The following is a 12,763-nucleotide window of genomic DNA, read 5'->3' on the forward strand; positions in this document are numbered from 1 at the left end:
AAGCAGATGATCTTCCTTCTGACATAACAGCATAAGGTCAGTCATAGCCTAATGCTGTCATAATGCCTATGTCATTCACTTCACTTCACCTCATTATGTAGGCATTTTATCACCTCAGATCATCGCAAGAAGAAGAAGGCTGAGTTCAGTATAGTAAGATATTGAGAGAGAGAGACTATATTCACATAACTTTTTTTTACAGTACATCATTGCAATTGTTCTATTTTACTACTGTTGTTTAGTATGCCTAATTTATAAATTAAACTTTATCATAGGTATGTCTGCACACAGAAAATAGTATACTGTCCCTTAGAGTATTTCTTGCAATTACAAATAACATATTTTTTAAATTCGATTTTGATATTATTGATAAATCAAGTAGTATTATTTGCCCTATTGATTAATGCTAATCATTTGTTAAGTCTTGTATTTTCTCTATAGACACTGCAAATAATTCCAAATGCCAACTTTACTTGTGTTGTGCTGACTTTTTCTTTTTTCTTTTCTTTTTTTTTTTTTAAATTTGACAGAGGGAAAATATAAACAGGGGGAGCAGCAGACAGAGCAGGCAGAGGGAGAAGCAGGCTCCCTGTTGAGCAAGGATCCTGATGTGGGGCTCTATCCCAGGACTCTGGGATCATGACCTGAGCCAAAGGCAGACACTTAACCAATTGAGCCACTCAGGTGCCCCTGTGCTAACTAGACTTCTGATACAAAGCCAAAAATGAACAAGAATAGAGAATATATTTGTCTTTTTCTTACCTAGAATACTTCTAAGTATGATATTCATACATGCTTTTGTTACTTTTATTTGAGAAATGTTGTTCTAGTTAGCTAAAAAATTTTATCATGAGTGCTGACAGTTTCCCAGAATTTTTTGTAAATTTTGAGGTATTAAATGGTTGTTCTCCCTTAATATTAAAGTTTTTATATATTGAATATTGTTATTTTGGTTATTGTTGTATATTTTATAGTCATCTCTGTTCATAAATGAGCATAACCTAAAATTTCCTATTCACATACATTCTTTTCTCAATTTTGCTATCAAAACTATACCAGTCTCAAAAAATGAGTTAGGGATCTTTCCCTCTTTTATGTAATGATGGGTACATACAAGTCTTGAACTTATCTATTTTTCTAGTGAAATGTTCTTTCTTTTCATGTAACAATGCTCTTGATTTTTCTTATTTACTTATTTGTTTGTTTGTTTTGAGAGAGAGCGTGTGTGAGCACAGGATAGGACAGGGAGAGAGAATCTTAAGCAGCCTCCATGACCAACTTGGAGACTATCTTGGGGCTTGATCTCATGATCCTGAGATCACGACCTGAGCTAAAATCAAGAGTCAGATTCTTAAACAACTGAATCACCCAGGTGCCCCACAATGCTCTTAATTCCTAGTAACTAAAGAATAATATTCTTAATTCTTAAAGAGTATTTGTTACCAACATATTTATATTAATTTTCCTCTACATTAGCCTGGCCTAAAATATATTTTGTAGCCTTTAATTTTACCCCTTATTTGTCAAGTTTTAGGCGAGTCTCTTAAATATTACAGAGCTAAATTTTTAAAGATCTAATCCAAGATTCTCTGCTTTTAGCTACCAAATTAGTTCATTCATATTTGTTGTAATACTTAAATATTTCCATTTATTTCTATTCTAGTATCTTGAAACTTCTATTAAGCAAGCTTTTGATGTATTTCTTTTCTTCTTCTTTTCTTTTTTTTTACTTTCCTAACTTCTGTTATATTGGTTGTTTCATTCTTTATATAGTTTGGAAGCTATACCATCTATTCCTATTTTTAATGATTATTCATATTTTAATGTATATTGGGCTTATCAAATTATAAAATTAATCAATATACCTTCAATCCTTCTAAATAGAGAATCTTAGAATATTTTAACTCTGAGGTCTCCTTCAATCTTACATGTTATTTTTGCCCAGTTTTTAAATTCCACCTTGCTTTTAAACTTCTTTAAATTCCACCTTGCTTCTAAATTCTCCCTCCCTCCCTCCATTTATTGTCAACATCATTGTTATAGTTTTATATAATACTTCTTTAGATTTATTCATATTTTACCAATTTATTCAATCATCATTGCTTTTTGTTTCCCACTCTTTCCTTTGGGCTAAATTTCCTTTTTACCAAAATTTACCCTTTGTAAGTTCTTATAGTGAGGCTGTGTGATTGCTAGATTCACCCCTTCTTGTTTTTCTAAAAATGTCTTAATTGTGTCCTCACTCTAGAATGATAACTAAACCTGGTAATTCTAGATAATTATTTACTTTTGGCATTTTTAATATATCATTCTACAGACTTCAGACTTCATTTGTTATGTCATATTAAAAATTCAGCTGTTTGAGCAATCTGGGAAATAAACACAATCAATGGGTTTTTTTGTAAAAAAAAAAAAAATCAGCTGTTTAATGGTCATTCCTTTTGTAACCAGACTTTTTTCTCTGGTAGCTTATAAAATCCCCAAGTTTTCTTTGTTAGAATTAAGTTTCACTACAATATATGGCTGTGAATTTATTTGCATTTATTCTGCCTTGTATTCATTTTACTTCTGACTCATTATTCATGTTCTTGTATCAACTTTTACATTTCTCAGCCATTATATCCTTATGCATTGCCTTTTTACTGTTTTCCCTTTTCTTTATGGAACTCTTATTAGAACTATGCTGGACCTTCTCACTTTATCTTCAATATTTAAAATTCTTTTATATTTTTTATTTGAAATTTTTCATTTGAAATCTTTATTTTTTTAATATCTTTCATTTGAAATTTCTTGCCTAGCTAGTGTAGCTAACTCTATGTTGTTTACATTCAACTTCTCAGACATTGTATTTGAAAATGACAAGATGTGATGCTTTTTTCAGTACTATAGATTTATGGTATACTTTTTTTTTTTTTTTGAAAGGAATCCTGTATACCCACTGAGGAAAAATCAATTGCTTAAACATTGCATTGTACAAAAATCTGTCAAGTACCCACATGAAACAACTGGGATACTTTCTCAAAAACTTCTCCAAACAGTATTCCAATAAGATGAGATATACCACTCAGAGCGTCAATCTCTTCTCTAAATTGTGGAGCTAGGTTGGATAAAGCACTGGTCAAACTCTCCACTGCCATTGTCTTTATCAATTAAAGACAGTAGTCCCAGTCATGGTACAACCCATGTAAGCATGAATTGCTATAGCTTTTTCAATGCTGCTGGACTGCACGAGTTGGAAGGTAACTGTCTCCTCATCAGCTAACATATATCTTTTGATGTCCGCATCCCAAGGTCTATAGGACTAAGCTTAAAAACCTTAATAACATATTCTATTTGAAATTATCATACCATATGAGGAACATGAAAAGGGGAGAAGGCAGAAGTTGCTGCTTGGGAGTTCACTAGCCAACACACCTGTATTGGCAAACAATTTACATAAACTGCACTGCGCTAAGAATTCCCTTTACAACTCACACATTAGGTTTCTTTTTTCTTATTTTTTTCTTTTGCAATGACTATAGTAGTCATTATTAAGAGTTCTATTTTTTTTATTTGCAAACATGTCTACCAATATTGGCAAATACACTCTTCCATACCATCTTACTTTCTATAATTTTAATGCTTACTTTTACATTTTTAATTATCTTTAATGTGCCTACTTTATCACTTCCATTGCTTTCTATTATCTAAAGGCTTAGGAAATCCATGCTCCTATTTACTGTGCCAGGTGGCTCTCATTCATGGCATGGTATTTCCTCACCTGTTTTACAGTCCTGGATTGTGACTTTATCTTCAGCAAGTTCTACTGAAATCTTTTGCCACAGGGGTGAATGTATGATCCTCAAAAGTGGTTTTGCATTTGCTACTGTAAAATATCCCAGGGACATCTGCCCACAGCAATTTTTTATTGAATTTCTTGGCTTGAGGGTGTCCATAACATGTGGATATTATCATTTCAAACCTTGAGTTTCAGGTTCTCAGAAGAGATTTTCCTGTTTTTCCCTCACCCCTGCCTTCTACCCGCTCAAAACACACACAGATAACCCTTCTCATTATCTCCCTATGTTGGTGCGTGATGTTTTTCAGTTCACCTTACAACAAAGAGGGTGCAGACTTTCAAAATCCTGGCTTTATACAAGGATTTTATTTCAGACTCTCTGCCTATATAAGACCAGCCTCATTTCCTCTTTATTGTAGGCATTAAAACTCTCCTGCCTCAACCTCCAGGGAAGACTTAGCATCAGCTCAGACTCATACTTCTTTGATTTACAGTTTCTTCTTTATCCCTGGGACCTATAGGTTTCCATTTTCTCATAAGCGCAGTTATATATTTCTAAGAATTTTTATTGCATTTTATCCAGCATGTATAGAAGCTATTAGAAAGAGAATTGTCTGTTTTATCTGCCAGCTTGCTGGAACCAGAAATTCTCAATTTTATCTTTTAACAGGCACTTCTCTTTTTGCACTAATGTTATAATGCTTTATATTCAGTTTAATTATATGATTATAATAATAAATTTAACTGAAACCAACAGACCTGTTTGTTTCACATACACAATAATTCAATTCTTTGTGAATATACAACTCCTACTGGTAGAAGCAGAAGTTTAGGGCATACTAGAAAGTGTCCTGCAAGCCAAGTGCGTTTTGAAGTCTATAAACATCAATTTAGTGTGTTTCACAGAAAGAACAGGGAATATTATAAGTCTGATAAGGGGGTTAAATGGAAAATAATAAAGCATCCATCCTAACTTTTAGGAATGGAGCAGAGGAACTGGTGAGAAATAAATCTAGAAAAATTTGTTAGTTTCATGCCTTGAAAACATGAGTCATTCTGAGGAACTTGGCCTTAATCCTTAGGAAATGGTGGAGGAGGGCACTTCAATATACAGAACTGTGGGTTTTGAATGAGAAAACATACAGGAAACAATCTGCATAAAGTTTTGCACAAATGTAAGACATTTTTTTCTTATTTCAGTATCTATAAAAGCTTCAAACAGCCTCTAGAAGTTAATGATGCAGTATAAGTATTCTGGTATTTAAATGGCTATAAATTCTTAAGCTACTTCAAGGTCTTTGCAGATGCTCTCCTATGGAACACTGGCTCTACTCATTCATCCTGTGGCCCCTCAGTAATTTTCTCCACCACCCAGTGAACCTCAGTTACATCCTCTACAAAGAGATCTCTCAGCACTTAATGATAGGGAGAGCGAGAACCCCTCTTCCAAATGTGTTCATTCTCTGTGTACCCTACCTCAACCCAAGAGCTACTGGCTGCTATCTATATTTGCCATTCTGGTTTTCTTTAGAGCTGTTTTTGCCCCTTACTAATTATGACTCATTGATAGTTAATATTTCTTTAATTAAGATTTTTCTATCTGAATAACTGTGTTGTTTCCATCTCTAAACTGGACCCTGACTGGTAACACACACTGAAATTTGAGAACCAATATCCTAGAACACAGAATTATCCCAAAATTTAGAGTATTTCACCGAAAGTAGGTGAACAGTTCTAATGACTATATAAATGTTACTTGGAGCACGTGGGTGGCTCACTTGGTTAAGCATCCAACTCTTGATTTTAGTTCAGGTCATGATCATTGGATTAAGCCCCACAGCAGACTGTGCGCTTCGCATGAAGTCTGCTTATCCCTCTTACTTTGTTCCTCCCCTGCACTTGTACTCACTCTCTCTCTCTCTCTCAAATAAACAAACAAAATCCTAAACAAATAAATAAATGAATATCCCTAAAAGATTGAGGGTCATTAGTACCTGAAACTTAGAGGCTCAAAAAACTATTTATTCAGGGAAATTCTCATATACAGTGTACTTTCACAGCCATGTATGTAATCTGTACACGTGTACTGATACTCTTCTGACCATAAGGCCTATAAAACACTAATTAAAATTTTTTAATCCCAAGTAAATATAATTTAAGGTAAGATTAATAATCAGTGGAACTAAAAGATAATATTTATAATTACACTTAAAAGTTGTTTGCAATATGCCAAAATTCTATTTGAGTCATGAAACAAGTACAAAAGTCAGGAAAAGAAGATATATTTTTAACAGGACATTCCAAAAGGAATATCCTTGTGCTCACTTCAGCAGCACATATAATATAATTGGAATGATACAGAGATTAGCATGGCCCCTGAGCAGAGATAACCAAATCTGTGAAGCACTGCATATTTCTCTTTTGACAAAGGTGGTATATTCAGACAATCTCATGATCTAATAAACCTTATTTTTTTAAATAAAGAATATCCTTTTTCTAAAAGAAATACAAGATTTCACACATAACATATTATAGCCATTACTGTAGTGAGATAAACATTGCTAACAGCAAGAAATCCTTAATTTACTTATTGAATTAAAATAAAAACACCTATTCAATCAAAGTGACCTGTCAGCGCTGTAGTTTCCACTGCTTCAGTGAAACATTTCTTTTAAAAAATTAGGCTGTTGAAATGTAAGGTCCAGAAAAGAAAGTGATGATTGCACATCAAAACTGTAGGTCACAGAGTTTCAGAACTTTAGCTTTCCTTTCCAAACAAACTTCAATTATATGAATCTAAATTTTCAAAAGGCCTCTGATCAATCCCTGCTCCCCGAAAGTGGGTCAATGTAAAAATCGTTCTTGATCCAGAACCTTGAAAGAGTTTAGATTCGGGGTACATTCTTAACATCAGATTCATCAAAACACAAAAATCAGAAAGATATTCTGTCTCTTAAGGTATTTTCTGGCTAATATTGACACTTACATGAATATCCTTAGGCTTGACATTATTGAGTCTGAGACAAGTAACCAAAAAGTAAAGGTTTTCTCCTGACAGAACCACAGCAACTTGTTCAGAGGGCTGAGGGGTCCCTGCATGTCTCAGCAGCAGACTGAAACTTCAAATTCTTCCCATCTTCTTGGTATGTAAATTAATGTTGTGAAAAGTACTACTTTCAGATTTTCATTCTTGCCTCCAGTTTCCGTTGAATTTTAGTGGCTTCGATTCTTTGTCTTCTATGCAGAAATGTCACAGCAGAATCTCAGAAGTACCCCCCCTCCCGGCGCCCCACTCCAGGCCACTGGGGTGAGGAGGGTTAGACACTGCACAGCACTTCATGAGAATCTTAAAGGACATCTTGGAGGACTTGGTGCTCAAAGGGATGCTCATCCCCAAAAGATGGAACCATCTTCACTGGCAGCTTCTGCAAGATGTAAAGGCCAGGGAAATGTGTCCCTCCAACAGAGAGAAGAAGCTTATGTCTGATACTCCATGGACTAGCAACTGACAATGGCGTCCTCACTCGTGGTGCCTGTTGTTTGTTGATGTCTTTCAATCAGCTGGGCAGCCCCCTCCTTACTGCTACCTAGCCTAGGCGACATCCAAAGATTTATTCAGTTATTTAGCAGGCATTTGTGCATTCCCTTCCAACGACAGGCACTGCATGACCTTACCCTAGCTGACAGCTTCACAGACATGCATGCAGTGATGGGAGTAGAAGGGAAGGGTTGAGAATGCTGGCTTTGAGATCAGGCAGACTCAGGGAGAAATCCCAATTCTGTTACCTACTAGCTTTGTGATCTTAAGTTTGGCATCTATAAGAAGACAATACTTCATAGCATGGTTGAAGGAACTAAATGAAATCATATACACAGGGACTGAGCATGTGTCTGGCATATCATAAGATTTCAATAAATTGTTGATATTACTTTGTTGTTATTATTATAATTATTTTTTAAATGTCCCTTCTGAGCTCCTGTCCAATATTTTCAACTGCCTATAGTTCTCTCTCCCTAGATGGCCTCTGTAAGTACATCAAATGCATATTTCTAAAACTGGACCCATTATCATTCTCAGGAAACCCATCACTATTTTTCCTTAATCTGTCTTTATCTTTATGGACAAATGAAAATATCTTTATGGACAAAGGAAGCCACCTTTAAGTCCTGTTTCTTCTTCACTTCGATATTAAATATATCATATCATCTATTCAGTCCTTTTTAACTCATAAATGTATTCCTTTCTCCCTATTCCAACTGGCACTGCCCTTGTTTATGATTTCATTCTCTCTTTCCTGCACAGTCCCTATATCCAGCCACAGGAAATCTTCTAAAGAATCCTGAGTTCAAATATTCTATCCTGTGAGCCTATAACTACGTTAATACTTGTTGAACCATGTTCTAATTTTTTTTAAGATTTTATTTATTTATTTGACAGACAGAGATCACAAGTAGGCAGAGAGGCAGGCAGAGAGAGAGAGGTGGAGGAAGCAGGCTCTCTTCTCTGCAGAGCAGAGAGCCCGATGCGGGACTCGATCCCAGGACCCTGAGATCATGACCTGAGCTGCAGGTAGAGGCTTGAACCCACTGAGCCACCCAGGCGCCCACCATGTTCTAATTTTTTTACTCAAGAAATCCAGCCTCCCCACTGGCCTCCAGCCTCCCATCTGTGTCCTAAGTCATATGCCACTCTGCCACCAGAGTGATCATTTAAAAAAACAAATCTCACCATATCTCTTCCACTCAAAATGTGGAAAACCCTCCACTATTGAGCTCCAGCTTCACTTCTGAACCAATCTCTCCTGCCAAATTTATATATACACACGTGTGTGTGTGTGTGTGTGTGTGTGTGTGTGTGTGTGTGTGTGTTATGCACTCTAGTCAAATAGGGCTGGGTTTTCCAAAGTATTGAAGACTTCCATTTGTGACCTCTACCTGGGATCCCTTCCTCAACCTGTGCCCCTATTCTGCCTTTCCTCCAACTGCCATTCATTCTTTCTCATTCTTAGAAAGTCACTTCCTCTGTGAAGACTTCTAAAACTTTTCTCCAGGGACATTTAACCAGTTTTGCTTCTGCCTTCATATGGTAAATACTCCACCATAGGCTTATTACAGAACAATTCCTCCCATGTATGACTCTCCTGCCAGACTTTGGGCGTTTATTCTACTAGACTTTGAGCTCTGCAGGGGCAAGTCAACAGTTTACTTCTTTATACTAACAACCTGTGGTTGGTCTTTGATAAACGTTTAATGTATGAAAGGATGAATGGACAGTTTAATCAGACGTGGAGGGAGGGAGCACTAAGCTCAGTTTCAGAGGGAAATGGAAAACACTCACTGGTATTTGTTTAGTGGGGAAGAAAGCAGCATCTCAAATAATAAGAATTCGCAAAGGAAAGGATGGCTTTATCTTTTCTCTTACAATGAGAGGCACACTGAGAATTACAAAATTACTATTAGATATTCAAGTAGCCAAAGGCCTCTGGAGTCAAAGAGTATAACAGAAAGGTGTCAGTGAACACTGTGTGCAGACCCTTAGGAAAAAAAAAAAAATGGTAAGTGATAACCAGTATCCCAGGTCATGTGCACAAGGCTTTGGGCAACTGGTGGAATTATTTGGTAATCTGAGGAAGATTGATAGCCCCAAGTAGAAAGGTGTGAGTGGCCATTTCACTGATAGTAAGATCTATACCTTGATCTTCATTTTCATTCCTTGGGTATGTAACTGTGTCCAAATTTCCCTCTTTTAAAGGACACCATCATACTGAATTAGGGACACATCCTATTCCAGTATGACTTTGTCCTAACTTAACTAATTACAGTTGCACTGATCCTATTTCCAAAGAAGTTCACATTCTGAGGTACAGCAGATTAGAAGTTTAACATATCAAGTTTTAAAAGGACACAATTCAAGAGATTAGATGATGTTCATCCCAGAAGATCCTGTTTTCCCAGCATCTTAAGATGGCTTATGAGAAACGCAGAAGGAAGACAGCTGGGTTAAGAGAAAGAGAAGGGGTAGGAGATCCCTAGAAAACACTATTGACTAACCACCCAATCACTGGGACCTGGGGAAGGGACAGACTATAAAAGGAGGGGAGGAAGGGTCTTCAGAATCAGACCCACCTCTAATTGTTCTTCTGTAGGTCATGGAAGACGAACACCAAGAAGTTCTTGGGGATAAAATCACCACCAGACTTGAAGGTGTCCAAGACTGGGAAGGCATTGTGCCAACAGGTTTACCCAAGTTCCAAGGTTTGAGAGAGGTTGATGAGTCACTGAAATTGAAGTCCTGTCTTATTCCTTGTATCCAAATACTGGTTATACATAAAACATAAATTGTTTGGAGAGAAAAGGAGAATTTGGTTAAACAGTCTCTCTGCTTTAATTTACAGAAGACAAAACCAAGACTCAGAGTAGGGATTATATGCTATGATGTAGAAGAAAAAGCACAAGACCAGGAAACCAGAGAACACTGTTAAATCCACCTTTTGACATTAAGGAAACTTCAGCAAACTTTATCAACTCACTGAGCTGCACTACCATATCTTAAAATATGATACATCCTTCAAAGAATGGTCAGTTGATTAAAGGAGATAATGCATGCAAAATTACCATTCAACTCTAAGAGATGTTTCAATGAATTCCTAAGTACAGTGATCAAATCTTATTCTTATTGAATCTACATCTAGCACACATTAGATGTTCAACAAATGTTTGTTGAATGATTGAGTGAATTCAATCTCTACAAAGATAAAATCCTAGAATACAATGTCCAGAGCTCAAACCTGAATACTAACAATCTGAAGCCTTGAAAACAGACTTTCCAAATGTCCTTTTTTTTAACAGCCAAGCAACCCCAGAATCATAAGGACAATAGACTTCCTGAAGGCAGCATCTCAATAATCCAAAAGAAATTCTATTACTATGGTTGCTGCTTATCTTCTCAGAAGCCTATGGGACAGACCACATCCCCTGACAAAACTCAGAGGAGTATTCTCTGTACTAGGGAAATCTCCCCCGAATATTAACTACATATCTGGTACACTACTCAAAGGGTAGGCAAGTGAACCCAGAAAACAAATCCATAACAGACAGGATAAACCTCTAACAGTTATTATTCCAGAGTCCTGTGGCCATATGCAGACCTTTGTGCACATTGTTATGATTGAATATTATTGCTGTATATTGCAAGTTATGACCTATGGCTTCTCTCTCTCTTTGGTGATTCACCTTCTTAGTACCATCTACATTGTTTCTTGTAGACTGATTAAAATAGTCACATAAAATCTCTTACTTTAGTACCTAACCAATGTTGGAGGCTGGAAAAAGGAAAGTTAATTTCAATGTAAACAGAAGAAATTGGCCTAATTGTAAGACTTAGTAAAATATCTAAATCACATGTTGCAAAGGGACATTTTTCAGGGAATTGTCCTTTAAAATTGAGATGGTGCTTACCACTTTGAATCTGTGGTTTCAGTCTTTAGAGTGATTAGATTGTGATGCCGTAAGTGATGTTTAGGAGGCTATTAGATTCTGAAGAGGTGTACTTTACAGCATTTAAATAAACCTAAATTATTGGGCCCTAAAGAGCATAACTGATCATCATTTTATATTTGATCAAAATGGTTTGCAATTATTTCTGTTGGGGGATTTATCCATTTGCATCTTGCAGTCAGTTTCAGAATTTTATTCCCCTGATCTTGCCTTGATATCATGAGTAATTGATTGAATCAAGGGCTTGGGAGTCAATAAACTGAGTATTTGTTTTTATTTATTATTTAACTGCCCCCAGTGTGCCGGCTGGTATTCATAGGCTAAAAAAAAAAAAAAAAAAAATACAGTACAGTTCTCATAGCTACTTAAAGACTTGATTATGCAGAAGAAAAAAAGGAAAGAAACCCCCTTTTTTTCCATCATATGAATATTAAGGAAAAAAGATAACAAAGAAAATACATTCTGTATTTTTTTGGCCATTATTTAAAGATGTTCTGAACGTCTGGACTATTGTTCACTTTTAATTTATTTTTTCGGTTTCCATGTATATCCATATAAATCCACATTTGCATCTGTACCTTCATCTGAAACTAAAGCTCTCAATTTAGTTATTCCTCATATAAAAATAATTCTACTTGGGAATAGCTCAAAAAACACACAGGCTTAGGAAAAAATGAGCAGTAAAACTGTCCTCAGTTCAGAAAAATTTAAAAAGTGCAGAAAAATAAAAAAATTTTTAAAAAGTATGTCAGGGTAACCCATGTCTTTTTTTTTAGATTGAGACTCAGGCTTCCTCACATAATAAACACTCCTTTACAGGATGGACTTAACAGTGGCAAAGAATGGGTCACTGATCCCAAAAAACTATACCCTCATGACGCTTCAGTTTGCTGTCAGAGCCCTGGGCAAGTAAGAATATGACCAAATTGGCCAAATGAGAAGCAGCACAGTGAATAAACATGTTACCAAACTAATACTGTAATTCTAAAATCATGCTTTTTAAAATAATCATTCAAACATGCACCCTAGAGAAAAAGTGATTTGTTTTGTACATGATGGCATACATGGGTACGATGGCTTCCAATCAGTGATTAACACAATGGCAGGATGAATATTCGATGGCTATTTTTTCATTTTACAAGGCATTAAATAAAGATATACAGAACTTAGGAATTTTTCCCAAGACAACTAAAATAAAGTCAGTATTAACTCCAAAACATAGATATCCTAACTCAGGATTTCCAGAGAACTATTTCTTCCTAGACCACACTTCTACCCATCACCTGTCAAATGATACATAGATGCTGTTACATAAATATGCTACTCTCACTTGAAGCTCCAGGAGAGATGTTTGCATAACCCAAAAATGTAATTCACCACCTAAAGCCCAATAAAAAACCAAAGGTGTAAAGATGCTACTGAACTAAGATTGATGGTATGTCCTAAATGCACCAGCTGTATAAAATATGAAACCATCCACCATGCTGA

At 35.9% G+C, this 12,763-nt stretch overlaps 1 long non-coding RNA gene and 1 pseudogene across 1 annotated transcript; both read left to right on the forward strand.

The window, feature by feature from the left end:
- The first annotated feature begins 4,888 nt into the window (after window positions 1–4,888).
- LOC116588249 lies at window positions 4,889–7,656 on the forward strand. Its single transcript, XR_004284862.1, has 3 exons — window positions 4,889–4,953; window positions 6,837–6,921; window positions 7,024–7,656. It is a non-coding gene; the product is annotated as an uncharacterized LOC116588249 (long non-coding RNA).
- LOC116589581 lies at window positions 6,096–6,196 on the forward strand (annotated as a pseudogene).
- Window positions 7,657–12,763: the final 5,107 nt, after the last annotated feature.

The sequence above is a fragment of the Mustela erminea genome, chromosome 4 (assembly GCF_009829155.1).
Source record: "Mustela erminea isolate mMusErm1 chromosome 4, mMusErm1.Pri, whole genome shotgun sequence".
In the NCBI taxonomy this organism is placed as follows: domain Eukaryota; kingdom Metazoa; phylum Chordata; class Mammalia; order Carnivora; family Mustelidae; genus Mustela; species Mustela erminea.